Consider the following 18,872-nt stretch of genomic DNA (forward strand, 5'->3'; position numbering starts at 1 on the left):
TTGAACTGGAACCACCACCACCACCACGCGTACCGGGGGTACGCGACACAAGACGCTCTGCAGAAGGCGATGGCCAAGGTGGCTAAAATGTCACACACCGAATTCGCCAACTTACCCATGGAGATTCTCATCGTCCCAAACAAGCCCTTCGTAATCACCACAAACATCGACGTCGTCGACGGGCTTGTCAAGGGAGCGGTGGAAAGCTTGACGTGTCGAGTCTTTATATGATGTGTGGGCGAATGTTTCACGGTTTTACCGATAAGCATTTTAGCTTCGCCCCTCTCATCATCATTCACTTCGTGGAGATGACGGGATTTTTTTGCGTTTAGAATCCCAAAAATACTACTACCTTTGAAATGTATAATAAGAGCTGCTCATACGCATGCGCCCCCTGTGCTCACACTGGAACAAGCTCGAAAGCCGGCTTCACTGTTGTAATACCCTATCTGCGTTGGTGCAACCTTTACTAGCAGTGCAGTTCTTTTTGGCATTTTTTTGCTAACGCCCTGCCCAACCAACAAAAACAATATATAAAAATTTTAATGCTTTGTTACATTGCAGTTTGTGACTGAAACAATAAAAAAACGCGAAGAAAATTTTTTTTCTCTGAAGGTTTCAAAATTACATATTGTATTATAAACGCATAAAGAGTAAGCATATGTATGCCTACAAATATAATGTAGGTATATAATGTAGCATATACCAATTTAAATGTAGGTATGTGTATACCTGCATATAAAGTGGGTATATAATGTATCACACACCCGGTGAAAAAGTGTATCATGCACCTGTTGAATGTGGATGCAGACCCATTGGGAGGGCTTGCGACGGAGGAATCCATCTTGCAGACTGCATTTAGGACTCAAAGCGGCGAGTTAGCGGACGATAGATTTCTGAAAACGCTCAGGAGGTATCAGAAGTAATACTAGTGGGCATTTCTTGGCGGTCGAAAGGCCCAGGTTTAAGTGCGAATGCCCCTTTCCCCCGTGCAGGATAGCATACTAGGCCGTAGCCTGGTTAACATTCCTGCCTTTCCTTTATTTTTTTCTCTCTCTCACTTTATAAGCGACCCCAAACCATCCACCGCCGGCGGCGTTGGCGTCCGCAGTGCTCCTCTATATTTGAAAAAGAAACAGCATCCGGCGCCAGGTTTCGATCCGAGGACTTTGCGGCCGCAGCGCGACGCTCTACCGACCAAGCCACGGACGCTTTTTTTTTTTCTTTATTGCACATTGAACAAACAGTCCCTACAATGTCTACAATGCTGTTCTAAAACGCATCAGTGTCGGTTTAAAACCCGCTCACCGAACTTCGGTTGGCGAAAACTATTATAAACATCGAAAGAAGACAATTCCTCCAAAATGGGTAGCCACGTAAGCTCCGGGCACTGCATATTAATGACTTCCTTCAGCATACTGACATTCTGAGCAAAGTACTTGCTGACAGTCTTCGCGTCAGCATCAGAGTGGCGCACCGCCATCCGACTCAGCCAGATGGCGTGTAGGCCCAAAAGCATTATCAGGTCGTACGGCACACTGTCATGTTTGTCTACGGGAAGGAAACGGATTCCATGTGGTGTCACAGGCAAGTCTTTTTTCAGGGTACGCTGAAGAACGTCCCAAAAAAAGACGGCATCCCAGCAGTCTAGGAAAACGTGGTCTATTGTTTCGGGTTTTTTACACAAAAGACATACTGTTGTCCATGGCACAAACAACCCTTTTTCAGCCATCCATGTTTTGACTAGAAGAGTTCCCGAATGAAGCTTAAAAAAGAATGTTTTCATACATGCTGGGACTGCCATCTTTTTGACGCGACACAATACATCTTGCCCTGGCCCAATGCGGTACATAGTTCTGTACAGCGGTACTGGAAAAAGAACATCTCTAAGATCTTCTAACAGACGTTTTCTTGAAACACTTGAAAGGTATTCAAGGGAAAACCTTACACAGAGGAATCTTAAAGATTCAACGGTTTCCTTCAGGTAACCTTTCAATGTGTAACGTTCATCAACACTGGAAACAACAAACTGCGGGAGTGAACCCACCAAGACACTTTGTAGAAATGTGCGCAGAAAGGCATCACTCGCATCGCGAAGAAACATAAATCTGCTGACAAGTTGTCGCAAAAACAGATGTGATAAGCCCACCCCTCCCGTTCGAACTTTACGAAAGAGATTCGTACGGCTGGTTCTTTCCCATTGGGAACCCCAGATGAATACAGCAAAAATACGGTGCATTTTCTGCACATTTACTCGCGAACAGTGTATTACTTGCATCACATACCATAGCTTTGCCAGGAAGAACATGTTGCAGACAGTGGCACGAGCGAACATTGATAGGTTGCGGCCTCCCCACCTCGTTGCTTTTTCACGCAATCTTACTGCTTCTTCCTGCCAATGCTTGCTACTATCTTGGTAGCACTCCAGCGGAGCGCCAAGATATCTTTTCGGTACCTGAAACCACTGGATGTTTTCAAAAAACTCTGGTTTGGTGGGCCATACTCCGTGCCACAGACCCGAACATTTTTCCCAGTTTACAGCACTACCGGTTTGTGCGCAGAAATCTTTTGTAATCTTTGTCACTTTTTGCACGCTCTCTTTATCTGTAACAAACACTGCCACGTCGTCCGCATAAGTCAACAACCGCACTTCACTTGAGTTCAAACTAAATCCCCTAACTTCATTACTTTGGATTATTTTTAAACAAAAAGGCTCTAAAAACATGCTAAAAAGGAGTGGCGACATCGGACAACCTTGCCTAACTGACGATAACACAGGTACGCATTTGCTGACCTTTTTGTTTATAACTAACTGCGTGGTACACCCCTGGTAAGCCATATGCACTCCATTGTATAGCACTTCCCCCACATTTGCTTGTTTCATAATACAGAATAACACTTCGTGACACACTCTGTCGAAGGCTTTTTCAAGGTCAATCTGCATCATCGCAACGTGGCGGCACATCAAATCACAGCATTCCAACACACTCCGAGCAACATGGATATTGGTGACGATACTTCGTCCCCTAATGCCGCACGTCTGATGTGGCCCAACTAAGGACGTTATGACTGTTTGCAACCTTTTCGCTAAAATTTTCATCAGTATTTTATAATCAACGTTCGCTAACGTGATCGGGCGGTAGCCATTAACTGACTGCAGTTTAACCGGATCATCACATTTGGGTAATAGAACCGTATATGTCCGGGAAAATGACACCGGGAAACTATTATTCTTATATGCTTCTTTAAAAACGTTCAGCAAAATAACTGAAACTCTATCGTTGAACGCCTTGTAAAACTCCGCATTTATGCCATCCGGTCCTGGTGTTTTAGCCCCCTGCAATTCGTCAATTGCTTTTTTCACTTCGCCGAGTGTAAGCGGCTGTTCTAAGCTTTCCTTCACGTCGTCTTCTAACTGTGGTATCAACGGAAGAAATTCTCTTTTGAAATCTTCCATTCGCGGAGCACTATGACCAAACAGTTTCTCATAATGCTCCACAAATGCCTTTTCTGTGTTTTTTCCTTCCCTTGTAAGTGTTCCGTGAAAAACTATTTCCTTAATTTCATTTTTTTTGCATATTTTCTTTCATCGCCTAACGCCCTTTTAGTGGGTGTTTCCCCAGCTAATAATCTTTCGCCACGGGCCCGCACTGTGGCTCCCTGATAGCGTACTTTATCTATTGCCTCTAGTTTTCCTTTTATAGCTGCTATATCTTCGCCAAATAAACCAGGCATTTCACTCTCTAGTACAAGTAACTGGTGTAGATTGTTGCGCAATTTTTTTTCCGCTGCTCTTTCTATCCGTCTTAATGCGGTTGACCTGGATATTGCACACAACTTTACGTCCTGCTTTATTAATTCCCATTTTTCTGCCCAGGAAGGACCCACTGCGCTCTCGTGCTCGACGAAAATTTTCTCTACTTTTTCTTTAAACCCTGAATCTTTCAATAATCTACAGTTTAATTTCCACAGTTCCCAAGAAAACTTCTTATCCTCTTTTCTGCCGCCTACCACGAAGGACACGAGACAATGATCACTGAAAGATACATCCTTTACGCTGTAGTTCGAACACATTGACACCAGGTTCAGGCTCACGTAAGCTCTGTCTAGGCGAGCGGGGCTAGCGCCTTGGAAATGCGTAAATCTTAAACAGTTTTCTTTTGACGCAATGTGAGCAACGTCTTCCATTTCATGGCCTTCTAACATTTCATAAAGGAATTCGGCGCTTCGATCCTTCTGTCCAAACCCGCCTATTCGGTCTTCTCTCGCACAAACGCAGTTGAAGTCTCCCAAAAGCATTACATGTTTTTCGCAATTTAGATAGGTTTCAATGTCCTGAAAAAACTCTTCTCGTTCTTGTATTTTGTTTGGAGCATAAATACAGAGCACCCGAAATTCATCTCCGTCAAACAGGAAGTCACATACAACTAATCTACCAGACTCGCCGGAACGAACATTTTTAACCAGCACACCGCTTGCTGATCTTATAAGTATACAACACCCTCCCGATGTTCCAACAGCGTGACTTACGCACGCGTAAAAGCTGTTACCGAATGTATTGACCATGCTGTTAGTCTTGTCCTCTGCCTCTATTTTAGTTTCTTGTACGCACAGAACGTCAAGTTCCTTCTCAATCATAAGGCGCTTCAATTGGCATTGTTTCCGCCTGGCACCTAGCCCGCGCACGTTCAGGGTACCTATGATGAGAGGCATTTTTTTTTTAAACCCCTACACTAACGGCGAAAAGACTGACAACACTGTCATCAAATATAGAATCGTTACAACGTGATGTAGTTCCACGCATTGTTCTAGCTATAGCTTTCACCCTGGAAATTCTGTCATGGTTGATGCCCCCACACCAGACAACACAAGACACCATTTCACGTGATGTTGCCCCCACTTGAACAGCACACCTCGCCAGTGTCCGTCGACGCACTTTTTTTTGGCCTTTTGGTTGGTTCGGTACCGTTGTGGCTATCATTTGACGTTTCTCGGCGCTCGGTCTGGCGGGACATGAAGCTTGGCTTTGGGTGTCGCACGCCTCCCTTGTCCCGCCTTTCGCGGGGGCTCTCCGATGACTTCGATGGATTCGTGCTCCTCGGGGCCGTTTTCTTCTCGCGACCGCTTGGCTGCCGTAGAGGCCTCACCGCTGGCTTCCACCTCCATTATGTCGGGCTTGGAGTCGTCGTCCTCGCTAGGAGACGCCGCGGCGCGTTCAACACAGCCCGCGTTCCCGCTACCACTCACGATGACTTCAGGCTGGCACGGCACGCTTTCCTGCGTCTCACTGCCGATATCCTTCGGATGATTCTCGTTATCTTGCGTCGGCTGGCCGCTTTCGCCGTTCCCGGCGTCGTCTGCTGTCTTGTTGATTTCCTCCGCTTCCGCCTCGTCCATCGTCAGCTCGGATCTCTCCGAGCCAAACGGCGTCGTTGCGGCAACGGCGTAGGTCTTGACGCAGTGTTGCGCTTCGTGCCCGAAGCGGCGGCAGACGCTACACCGCGGGACGCGGCAGTCTCGCCTGATGTGCCCGATCTGCTCACAGCGCAGACACTGCGGCGGCCTACCTGGGACCGCGACGAGGGCTCGGTCTCCTGCGATGCGCATCTGCTGTGGGATGTCTTCGGGTGCTACACCCGCCTTGAGTTGCAGCGATATGACGCGTGTCATGGTGCACTGTGCGTCGCAACCCTGCACGCGCCACTTCTCCCTTGTGAGTTCGGTCACCCGGCCGTAGGGTTGGAACGCTTTCTTGATTTCTTCGTCTGGCACATTGTGCAACACCCAATGCAACTTGACACGGATGTCCCGATTGCACGGATCAATCACGAGGCATTTCCGTCCTTTCACCTTTATCTCCTGAGTGGCGACAATCTTCTTCGCAGCTTCGGCGTTGTTAAACGTCGCAGCCCATACATGGTTCATCTGGTAGGGACCAAGCGCTACGACGCTGCCGAAAACATTCGGTTGCTGTAGCGCGTCTCGTAAGTCTTCGACGCGGTATGGCCGCCCCTTGACATCGCAGTGAAAAAAGACAGTATTATTAACGACTGAACCGGTTGGCAGAGTTGGCAGTACGACAGCGTAATCTTCATTATCTTCAATCCTGTTACCGCGGGCCATCTGGCCCGCTGAAGCCGCTCTATCAGAGCCCGACATCACACGTCCGTTCACCGCTGTGACCGGAAGTAGAGTCCACCAAGCCACGGACGCGACGGTGATATCAGTGTTAGACGCGCCTTATATCTTTAACGCATTCAAACTACGTCGTCAGCGGCGTGCGTTGGCGACTCAGCGGCGTTATAGCGGCTTGATAACTGCGTGGTGTACACGTGATACTACAAACCCGATGGAAGAGAAGGCGGCGAGGCGGTGGGCTGCGGGGGCCGAGCGCAAGCGCCGCAAGCGGGCCGACAACCGTGCATTCGCACTTTCACATTCTCCCCCTCGGGGAAATGCGGGGGAATTTTTTTTTTAATCCTTTTTCTTAGTTTCCAACACCCCAATTTGTAGCTTTACACCCTTGTGGGAAAAAGGGTGTTGAAATAATGAACACCAATCTTGAAGGGTATTGAGATGGCGGGGAATATTTGTTTGTTATTTAATACATTTTTATGGCTTATTGAACATAATAACTACCTCACGACTAACAAGTATTTGCAAATCCGCATGGTGATTCATAAATTGTCACATTTAAATGCACATTTCCGAAATTAGCTCTAAAATATCTGGTTTTTGCAGCAAGCCCACCGACTCTATCGGATGGCTTTCTTCCGCTGGATATAAAAGCAACAAGAGCACATGTATTTCTAAGTAAGTATGCACTCGCTGTACCCATGCATCCCGTTGGTTGCGTCAATTCATTTGTGGTTGAAGTGTGACTTGTGCGTGTTGAATGTGTCTGTATTGAATGCTGCGGGCTCTGCAGATCCACGTTCACACGCGTAGCTGCGCTGCCCAACACCCTTATTTTAGGGTACTAAGCAACCTTACCCTTTTTAGGGCGTTCACACGAACAGCTTTTTTTTCGTCCTTACACTCTTTTTTAGCCAAAACACCTTTTAAAGGTGTGCGCCATGGGACAAGATTTTACACCCTCAGTGTAAGAAATTTTAGTGTGAAATCTGGGCGAGTTTATTTGAATGCTTGTTGACCTGTCAACAACGCAAAACGGGCGATAAATGTGCACAGTCCGCTGCGCGGTTGTGCGCACTTCAAAATAAAGCCGGCTTGTGCGTAACATCAACCATTAATTTTCGTGCGCTGGGCCATTCACAGCTTCAACTCCATCCTCTAAATTTATGTCCGTAAATTGAGATTGAAGTTTGGCTGCCTCACACATCATTGTAATCATCCCCATCTGGCGCCGTAAGCCCTGCCACTAGTATATACGGCTGACCTCTCCAGTTCACGTTTAAGACCCCCCTCTCTCTCTCTCTCTCTCTCTCTCTCTCTCTCTCTCTCTCTCTCTCTCTCTCTCTCTCTCTCTGTATACTCTTGTTTACCAAGATGGCGGTTACACAACGAGAGGGAGAGAACAATGCTGTGAATGATATGCTAGCTAAGAAAAGACGTCCTAGGTTTTTACACACACCAGATGAACGCGGCAAAAAAAAGGGAAGGCGACGGTGGTAGCGATGATATGATGAAGCAGCAAGCTTATACAAACTTCGTTACAAAAGGCTGGCCCTCTGTTACAGAGGCTAGTCTCTCTGTAACGAGATCTAATGGGTCCCTCGGCTGTGGTCTCACGGAAAGGGACCAGCCCAAAGACACCGTGAGGAATCTGATTGATTGTAGGGTTCAACGCACTGACGCAACGCAGGCGATGAGGCGCGCCGTAGTGGAGGGCTCCGGATTAATTTTGGCCACCGGGGAATCTTTAACGTGCGCCCAAACCTCGTGCACACGGGCGTTTTTGCTTTTCGCCTCCACCAGAAAAGCGGCCGCCGCGGCCGGGAATCGAACTCGCGTCCTCGTGCTCAGTAGCACAACGCCTTAGCCACTGAGCCACTGCGGCGGGAACCGTGAGGGATCTATCCAGTGGCCGCTGAAAATGGCCTTTTCACAAACAAGCTTACCTGGGTGCTCGCGTGCATAGAGTTTCTTAGTAAGTATTGTAAGAAACTTCATGCTCGCGTGCACCGCAAAGTGTGCCAAGCAGTGGACTCGCCTTTGGTTACTTTATAGAAGAATCGTCGTCGACAGATGTCATTTATGGCTAAAATCGCTTTGTCATGCTTAATAAATTTAGGTAGCACCTTGAAGCTAGAGAACGGGCGTATATAACCAAGCGGCGCGTATTGATGTGACATGTCAGCTCAGGTACGTGGATCTCTAAATTCCCCATGCAACCCTCCATGCAAAAAAATAGCTCTGGATTAACACACAAGCGGTCGTCGCCACTGTCGACAGCCAAAAACGCCTATTGCCACTGCCTCCACGAGGGCCTCAACACAAACGGAAGCTGAAGAGATATTCATTGCGCTCCCCCTTACCTCCACTTGTCGCAACTACGTGACAGTAATCACGGACTCGAAGGAAGGCTGTCGACGTCTTCAAAAAGGTCTACTTCCTCGCACTGCCCTACACATCATCGAACACTCCGCTTACCTCCGCGAGCAGTCGGGTTGACCGGCAATGAAGCGGCGCATGACGCGGCCCCGAGAAGTGACACACCAGGCCATTGCCCCCGACTCCCCTCCTCCCACCCTGGATGCCCACCTCCTACTAACCTACAACGACATTCTCCCACACTACAAGCTGTCTTGCCGCAGCTTCCCTCCACGTCACCCCTCTCTAACAAAGGCTGACGAAATCACTCTCCGCCAACTTCAAACCCGAACCTTCCCTCACAATACACTTCGGCATTTGGTCTTCCCCACCTCTCACTCGCCACACTGCAAGTTTTGATCTGAAAGAGGTACCCTTTACCACATCGTCGTATGGGAATGCTCCCACACACCCGACCTCCCATCCAATACCCACCCCTCCCCTTCACAGTGGGCGGCGCAGCTGTCCAGCTCTGAACCCGGCTCCAAGCTTAACCTGGTGAGACGGGCCCGGACGGCCAGCCACAGCCAGGGACTCCTGGACTAAGGAGTCTCCCCCCCCCCTTCCCCCCACTGGTCTGCCTCCACACACAGAGTCGGATTTGGATTCAATAGAAGTTTATTCATCATCATCATCATCATCTCCCTCTCACACTTTCGGCAGAGGCTACTACTCCATGCGTGGCTCGTCCGAACCACGTGACATTTGCGCGGGAGGTTCAAACGCGATTTGCAACATGCTTGCCGGCGGCGGCGACACGCTGCGACCTAACAGCACAGTAGCGTGTGCCGCAGTGCTTTCGGTTATAAAACGATTACTTCCTGAGACGCACCAGATATGCGCCTTGAACGAGATGACTGCAGTTCGCGATGCGCACAAATTTCACATTAGGTAGTGAGTAACCGTCAGCTCATTTTTCTCATCCTCCTCCTCCCCGACAGGCATCCGATCATTTTACAGCGGCTGAAATGTATGGAGCTACAGCATCAAATAAGTATATCGGACAACGACATGACTTACGGATGTTTATTGGCATTTTTTTTATTTCGATTTCAACCGAAATAGAAAAGTACAATGCGCGCTGCCGTGGCTCGGTGGCTAAGCTAAAGCGGCGTGCCATTAGAGTAGTAGTCACAAGAAGGGCTTCCGGCCGCAGCGGCTGTTTTTGTGACCGAGGCGGAAGCGAGAAAAAACGCCGAAGTATACCAGATTAATTTATTGCCCGCCACTTCTGCGCGTCTCATCCATCCGGCCTCGATGTATCTGACTCAAATTCCACATTTTTTTCCAAAGATATTTCTCGCCAAAGGTTTCCATAACCACCATGTTTTCCTGGTAATTTGTACGCCTTCAGCTAGCAAGGTAATGTGCACATGGTCGAAATACAATTCCCCTCCATAGCTGATGTTGGTCGAAATGTCAGTGTAGCTAACGTAGTAACGGCCGGACTGTTTGAATATTTTAGGCCCATTTGTCAGTTGCACGGCATAAGGCACACTTCGCAGGTTGGTCTATGCAAGACCTGCCACAGCACCATAGCGTGCGTGCGCGTTCCTTTCATGTGCTACTTGTTTTTCCCGCTACGTACTTGCTTTGCTCCACACCGTTACTCGTTCGGAAACGTATTCGGGGGTGAATTGGAAGGGCAGAAATTCAGCGTTTTTAAGGGATTTAATAAAGTTTTGTGTCGGTCGGTGTAGTTTCTACATCGTACAACCCAACATACTGAATTGTTACTGTCACTTCTTGTATGCTTCCTTTCTTTCCTTCTTCCTTTCTTTTCTCATTTGTTTGTTCGTCTCCTAAAAGAGCTGCAATTCTTGAAAAGCTGCGATTACAGAGCGTTATGGCGTATTGTAACGCGTTATAATCTACAATGAACAAGAAAATGAAGCGGCAAGAAAATTCGACACGGCAATTGTAACTTCGCTGCAAAAACAAAAGGAAACGAGTGATGACGGAAATACAACTGAAGGTTTTGTCGCGTTTCAACTAAACTTTATTTCACATTACCATGCATGGTTTTTTGCTGAACTAGGATAGTAAGTTGGGCCACTTGGTTTATATTCATGTATTAAAATAAAAAGCGTTACTAGACGTGAAAAATGGAGAGACGTACAAAGACAGCCGCTACCCTTCACTCTTAACAAAAATGCTAGTAAAAAAACTGTGGTTGATTCCTCTGTCATAGGAATCAGTAAAACACGAAAGTGAAATGTGCGGCGAAATCTGCAGCTGAGCATAATTTGCGGGTCGGCGGCTGTCTTGTGGGTGTGCTTGGCGAGCGACGCCCTGCTGGCGGGTCGCTTCGACAAAGATGTACTGGCGTCATTTCAGTGACGGATATGACGTCAGTGAAATCTTGGTTAAAAAAACCCCGAAAACGAACAACCCTAAGTATAACGTACTCTTTAGTATTAAGGGTTGCTTCCCCGCAAGAAGACCCTGTGCGCAGGGGTGTACCCTTTACAGGCCGCTTGCTTCGTTGTACTGGCGTCACTTCCGTGACGGATATGACTTCAGTGAAATCTTCGTGTATCCTGGAATAAAACACTTTCGTGTTAAAAGGTAGTAACGGCCGGGTTGTATTTACTAACTCTTTAAGAAATTTACTGACCGCTAAATGGCCCGTAGTACCTGCCACTAAGTATGGACCCTAAATGCTATCGTTACTATAGTCTAGACCGTGCACTTAGTAACTGCTGCTTGTTTGACACTAACATTCACAGATAGTAACAAAATTCTACGAATTTTTCTATGTAGTAACATTCTATGGATGTTCCTATGTAGCAACAAAGTTCTATGAATTTTGTTACTACATGGGAACATAGGCACGAGAGCGTTTTGCCCACTCCAAATCTCGATTTAAAACGTTTTCGCAAAATCTATATGCTGACCTGTATGTGCTCAGATTAAAATGCATTATCCTAAAATTGTCGCGAAAGTGTTTGCATTTTGCGACAAGCCCAGTGACTCTATCAGAGGACTTTCTGCTGCTGGCTATAAAAGCAAGAAGAGCATATGTATTTCTATGGCAGCTAGGTTACACTCGCTCTCCTCGTGCATCCCGTTGGTTTTCTTGCTCAATTTATTTGTTGTCTAGGTTCCACATGGGCATGTTGAATGTGTCTATGTCATGCTGCGCACTCAGCCGATCCACATTTTCACGTGTAGCTTTTTAGGTGCCGAGTACCTTAGGACCGCACATTGTCCGTCCGCGTCCGTGCGCATAGCATTTACAATCGCAAAAAATCACACAGGCACCAGCAGGATTCAGCCTGTGTCTGGTAGACCAGGCCGAGTTAGCGTCAGTCGCCTTACCCAATGGGCTGCGACCGTGAGTTAGTACCCGAGAGTCAAACGGCTTATACCCCTGTTACACGGGCAGTTTCAACTGCCGTTCAGTCAATCTCCGTTGAGGTCAATGCCAGTTGGGCGGAGTTTACTCCCTCGCCTGTAATGGTGCGGAGTACCTTAGGACCTCCCAATGTCCGTCCGCGGCCATCCGTGCGCACACACCACCATCGAGCGAAAATCGAGGGAAATTCGATTTGAGCCATGAGTTGCAGTTTAATTTAGGGAATAATCAAGGCGCAACTCACGGCTCAAATCGAATGACGGTCGGGGCGCAACTTGGATGTCATTTCGAGTCCCCGTACTCCGCACCCTCGCCATCATTCACAAAGTGACAGATTGGAGATGGTGCCATTTTACTATGTTATGCATGGCCAGTTAATGAAACACTAAGTAGCTGGCGGGTAATGTGGCAAGTAACTGGTTAGTGTTCGTTAGTAAGTGCCACAACCTTTCTTAAGAGCGTTAATTACGTAGTAGTAGTTACTTTATTTTTTTAGAAAAGTTCCGGTGATTGCGCCACTGAGTTGCTCACCCGGTCATCTAGACAGCAGGGTTACCGATGTTTTGGGAGCTCGGTGTCTTCAGCATGGGCTAGAGATGGCAGCCTCCCACTCTGGTAAGGATGATATGTTATGAAGGATGGGATGATTTCTTCTACGTGATGCCGGTATGACCAAATGATGTGGGTATGTGGGTAAAGTGAGGCTCGTTCCACAGAACAAAAGGGGCAAGCGAGTGTTAATCTACTCGTCCAGCATTTTGTGGTGATGCTCAGACCAGCTGCGTGCTCACAATGGCGGAGCCCTTTACTACGGCGCGCCTGGTGGAACAGGCGTAGCTCTGGCGTGTTAAACCCCACGATGAATCAATAATCATCATCATCATCATCACCACCAGCCTATCTACGCCCACTGCAGGGCAGAGGCCTCTCCTATTAATCTCCAATTATTCCGGTCCTGTGCTAATTTTAATTGGCGTATTCATGGGAGGTTGTGGCCATTACTACGCCAGGGTGGCCAATCCTGCTCTGGTGAGGGAGTGCTTACCGGCAATGGTCGCCGGGGTCAGGCCGCACCCCAAGCCTCATTCTGCAATTCCATCAACCCACGGATTTTTTGGGGGCATTGTCCGGGACCGGGATTCGAACCATGGTCCTTCTGCACGCGAGGCGGATGCTCTACCTCTACGCCACCGCACAATACCAACAAGAATGCTCAACGCTTATTGGCTCACAGGCCGCGCGTGCACGCGCTCGCTAGGGCTCGGAGCCGGAAAATGAACATGCCTACGCATGCGCCTTCGCACGCAGCCAGCGCAAATCCGCGAATTCAATTGAATAGAGAGAGAGAGAACCTTTAATAGAAAAGGTTGACCACTGGTCATGATGGGCGAAAGGAATGGGGAGGGAGGGCAAGAGAAAATAAACAAATGCTGGTCGTTCTCAGTAACTCAATAACTGGGCCAATAATTGGAACCTGCAATTCATGGGCCAGTTCATGGTGATCGCAATAGGGTTTGCGCACGTTCGCCAGTTCGTTCGGTGGAGGACCCGCTCAAACAACCCGTCCTAGACCGCTTTTAGTGGAATAAACTGCTATTTCATATAATAGTTGTGCATGAGTTTGTTGTGGATCGGGATGAGGTTGGGGAGATTTGAATGTGCGGTGCCTGGCGAAAGCTGGGCACCACCATACTACGTGTGTGAGGTCTGATTGAGTGGTGGTACGGCAGTAAGGACATCGAGGGGGCAGCTGAGGGCTATACCACTTGCGAAGTGTTTCGGGTGTGTACGCTGAATTTGCAATATATTTGTTAATAAAACTTTCGCCTGAGCGGGGAATAGCAAGTAGGCGGCTAAGGTAGCCAACTGGAGTTAGGGATTTTAGACGTGTGCGTCGGTTCTTCTTGTGCTGGTGAATACGCATCGCTGGGGAGGGAGAGGGGGACCGCGACGGCCTTACCCCAGGCACCAGTGGAGGATAAGAGGGGGAACTCTCCTGAGCGGCCACATGAGCCGTCTGGTTGCCTGAAGAAAATGGGTCGTAGTCAGGTACCCAGTCGACGCGGATGTTGGTATTGTTCCGTTGGAGGAGTTGAATTTGAAACAGAATTTCGTGGACGACAGGGTGGGTGGAATCATACGATCGCAAAGCTGTGAGGGCCTCGTAAGAATCTGTTAGTATGCGTATGGAGGGCGGTAGAGGTGGGTCACAGTCGAAGGCGATAGCGGACACTGCGTGTTTAATAGCGTACAGCTCCGCATCGAGGCTGGAAAGTTCTCTGCCAAGTATGGCGGTGTACCCTGCGAGACCCGGGGCCTCGGGGCATGTCCAAGCAAGGCCCAAGCCATGTACCAACAAGAATGCTCAACGCTTATTGGCTCACAGGCCGCGCGTGCACGCGCTCGCTAGGGCTCGGAGCCGGAAAATGAACCTACGCTTGCGTCCGTGAAAATGTCCAGTTCGTTCGGAAGGCGACCCCCAAACCCCATCTAAATAAAGAAATTGAATAACCTTTATTGAGATGGGGTCTGGGGGTGGGGTACGTGGCCAGGAAAGAAGTGAAGAAAAAGTGGCGATCAGTCAGTTATGATTAGGGCACATGGGAGATTATGCGTGGTACCTTTGGAAGCAGAATGTAGACCCCATCTCACACTACCCTTGCCAGGGCGCTCTCAATTGAAAAAAAAACACAAAGAGCATGCAAGAAATCGGGGTTTTCATTGACGGTGGAGGTCAGGAGATGAGTTAGGGGGGCAGAGTACGGAACGAAGTGTCACGAGGTGATCGTAAACCAGTCCGTCTTGTAGGGAATGGTTGTGCCGGGGACACCTCTCGGTAATGCGAAAGTGATGGGGGAACAACATGATGTATGTTGATCCGGGCCATTAATTTAAAGCAATTTGTTCTTGCAGCTGAGCGCCATCTATATGATCCCTTTTGCGTGTCTCGTTTTTTTCGAATAGGTGGCGTTTTGTGCAAAGGCCCATTGCTAAATCGTGTGCTTCGGGGAGAAAAATAAACGTACAAGTCATGCAGCGAAGCCTCCTTTTTGCATTGCCAGCAAGGCTTGACAAAAAAGAGAAAATGAGGGTCGGTAGTTTCTGCATACCTACGAATGCTAAGCGTCAAGTACTGCAGCCACCGTTTCTTTCGAACCTCAACAACTTCGTAACTGAAAAAATTGGATGCATTTCACGTGTCAAAAGCTTTCTTAATTATTCATAACTACCTTATTTCTTACAGCTTAATTATTTTGTTATTAACTGAAATGTAGAACTAAGGTGAGATTGGTCACGCCACCCTGGATGATTGTTAATTACTTTGTTGCTATAAAATTTCAATAAATGAAATCTTCATCACTGGTCCAAGTTATGCCAGTGGTACAACGCCGGCTTTTCTGTACTTCGCTTTACTATTTACATTATACGCAGATCTTTTAAACTAAACGTCTAACTATGCTCGTCTTTATATAGGTACAGATGCAGTCGTTGTGACCATGTGCACCAGGCATAGTGTCATGACTCCTTGGCCATAGTTTGATCGATTGTGGGGTTTAACGCTCCGAAGCTACACACGGGCTATGAGGCGCGCCATAGTTGAGAGCTCCGGATTAATTTCGACCACCTGGAGAATCTTTAACCTGCGCCCAAATCTCGACACGCGGGTGTTTTCGCTTTTCACCTCCATCAGAAAAGCGGCCACCGTGGCCGAGATCGAAACCGCTTCCTTGGGTTCAGTAGCACAACGCCATAGCCACTCAGCCGCAGCGGCGGTTCCCTGGCCATAGTGCCTAGCGTCAAGCTTAGGTGCAAGCGGTATAGGTTGTATTCACTGGCGTGGCACACGTGCCAGCAACCATGAGCGCGTGCAGCCAAGTGTCTGTGTTGCTAAGGCGACGCCGGGAAATCACGCGTCACTGGCTACGCCGGGTTCCACGAGATGACGGTATATTTGTCCGCGCTGGCGCCCGCTAAAGCACATCACGTGACAACAGCAAGAGCAGTTTTATGTTTTAAGAACGAAAAGTAAAACCTCAACGCCAGTGTTTCGCGCAGCACCACGATCTACCTATCGCCAGACACTGTTGAAACTGTCGCTCGGCTGTAGGTAGAGCGGCAAGAACTCCGGAGCCTACGCGTACGCGTGCAATTGCGTCGTGTGTGTGATGGACGAAGTCGCGCTCGCATACGCTAGTGAAAGCCGATCACCTCTTCAATATCGCGCACCTGTTCAAAGACAACAGAAATATTGTTGCCGAAAATTTTTGCCGTGCGGAAGCCAAACCCAGGTGATACGTTCAAAAGGCGCTTGCGATTCGCAAGCGCTAGTGTTAACTGATGAGTGCGATAACTGCATGTCTCGGTAGACGGCCTCGCATCGTATCTACGCTACCATTGTATCTAAATCGGCTTACGCGGGAAACGTTTCTTCAAAATCATTACATATTCGGTTTCTGCACTCAACCACGCATTAGAGGGTTTTTGTGTCAGCGTGCATGGTCGCGGACGACTGCGGCGTCGGCCTCAGGCGCACCGAGTTGCTTTGGTTCGTAGCCGCGGATTCAATCTCCGAAGATGCTAAATTCTCGAGGGGAAGGAGAGCGCCATCACATAATGTGAGGGCGATGAATAATTTATCTGCTGATGCCACGGCCGCGGATCGGGTTGAAACGGGGCAGACGACACACGCCGGTGTCTTTTTTTCTGCGAGATGCGGGCGCAGTGCGCAGGCACAGCGGGCACAGTCATGGCGGTTTTCAGTGTTGCCAGCCTAAGAAATTGCCCGCTAAAATTTTCAGTGGATACCAGCTTATCGCTGCACACGTTGTCGTTGGTAGATGTTCCCCCAGCCTCTCATCCTTAAGGGACCATGAAGACAAAATACAAGTTGGTTTTATTCCAAAGATTGTGGTTTATAGTGCGCTGGTCCCGCGCTTGTCCAGCGGCAAACGATGCTTTATTTACTGAGAAATCACACAATTTAAGCCAAGATTTCAGTTGTACCGCTAAGTCGTGTTTCGTGGTGTCACCGATGACGTATCCAGGGCAGTTATTTGAGACGAATGTCAAGTATGTTGACTAGGCCCGCAGCGGACAGCAAAACGCCTTTCGTTGTTTCGTTTTACCGTCCGTCTTCTAGACGGGGCCACTATACTGCCAAGGCCCGCTGTCCGCACTCGCGTTGTTTTAAATGCAGAGCATTTCTTAGCCTCGCCTCTTCCTGCGTCGGACGGCGTCCACAGCTCCGCGTCCGCAGCAGGTGCGCCTGTCCTCCTTCCCTCCTCTCTCTCAACAGCAGCTGGCGCGCGCATGCGTCGTAGTCAGCCCGTTCGCTCCGTCGCGGTCTCGGCGTTACAGGTGCGTGATAGCAGCGCGGTGGGGCGTGGAAGGGCGCGCGCTGCTTGCGCATGCGCGCTCTCCCCCCCGTACTGCTCTCCCTCTACTGCGCGCGCTGCAAATATAAAGCGGCTAGCGGTCGCTCGTGCTTCAGTCACTGCGTTGCTCCTTCCTTCCTTGGTTGACGCTCGCTCCACCCTAACGCGACTTTACTCTCCTCTCTCTACCCCAAACCAACACCAACGCAACTACGACCCAACTACCCACCCTAACGCGACTTTAAGCGGCGTTAACGACCCCCAATGCTCCGCACTTACTCGTGTTCCCCTCGCAGGAAGGCGCGGGAATTTTTTTGACCAGATTTGCACCTGGCTTATTTTTCTAACGGTTGACAGTAATCGTTTCATAAAACATTGCCATGGGTACACTCGGCAGACATGGTTACGTAAGACAACGTCGCTTATTCCAATTCTCCAGTGTCGTATGAGACAACACCAAAGCGCTAGACTGCTGTGCCGTTATAACAAGCATAATGCGTGCAGTACGCACTGGTGCTACGTGTGCGCCCGTAACTTCTGTTGTTTACGTCACCATTCTTACTGCTATTAAAAGAATGTGCATGAAATGTAAGCGCAAATAGCTCATTCTGCATAAGCGCTGCCTAACTTGCGTTTGGTTTTGCCGGCCTCAGTCGCACGGCTGCCCGTAGGTGCTAGTGCGAGAAAGTCGCATGTCCATTCTTTTTTTCCATAATTATAAAGCTTATTGTGATAAGGATTGCATTAAATATGCTGTCAGTGCTATTATAACGAGGGAGTCTTTCGAACGAACTTAACTTGCATTTTGTCTTCATGGATCCATTAAAACGCGCCAAGCCGCGTGAGCTAGCGGAAGGGCAAAGCACATTCAAAAATAAGCTTTATTCACTCAAGCTACATATTTCGAATCAACGCCAATTATTAGGTTTAACTACGGAACACGGACATTTGCCTACGTGCTTTTAAACACACGTTCTGCTCTAATTACTTTAATAAAAAAATTGCTATCCTTATTTCACATACAACGGTTAACAATTGTGTGAAAATGTACTTGTCATTTTAGCAATCCTAAATATGTAGTCTACGCTTCAAATTTTCCTTTCCGGATGTGCATTTGTTTGCTGTTATAGTTTTTCCCCTCCGCTTCCACGAACATATGTATGTGTGTCATGTAGTGTAAATGTTATGAGTGTATATACACTGTCCAAAACTTCACGGCCAAAAAAAATGTCATTTGCTGTTGTCCTTTTCCGACGGCTTATATTATTATAAGACTGCTTATTATTAATTGACTGCTTATAGCTTGTTCTTTGTTGCGCAGCAATTAGAGTGATGTGGAGCTATAGCGTGTGCAAGGTCTTCCGTGCGCCTGAGCGTCAATTAGGCGTTTTTTTTTTTTTTTGCCGTTAACCACCTCAACGGCGCAATGTATGCATGTGAACGAAATTTTGAAATGAATAACCATCCGATGCACGTATTGCCCAAGAAGCTTCCTCCAGTGAGGGGCCTAATAACAGGCGAATATATGTTGATGCAGCTAGCTTGCTCCCGCGGATGTCTGCCCTGACGTCGTGGAGGAGGAGTAC

The 18,872-nt window shown here is 48.3% G+C and overlaps 1 protein-coding gene across 1 annotated transcript in view; it reads right to left on the bottom strand.

Annotated features, from left to right (window-relative positions):
• LOC144139533 (intraflagellar transport protein 46 homolog) overlaps window positions 1-18,872 on the bottom strand; it is a 61,604-nt gene that overhangs the window by 41,647 nt on the left and 1,085 nt on the right. The gene's annotated exons all lie outside the window — the stretch shown is intronic.

This window comes from Haemaphysalis longicornis, unplaced genomic scaffold, assembly GCF_048455015.1.
Source record: "Haemaphysalis longicornis isolate Haplotype H1 unplaced genomic scaffold, Haemaphysalis longicornis Haplotype H1 scaffold_5, whole genome shotgun sequence".
Lineage (NCBI taxonomy): Eukaryota > Metazoa > Arthropoda > Arachnida > Ixodida > Ixodidae > Haemaphysalis > Haemaphysalis longicornis.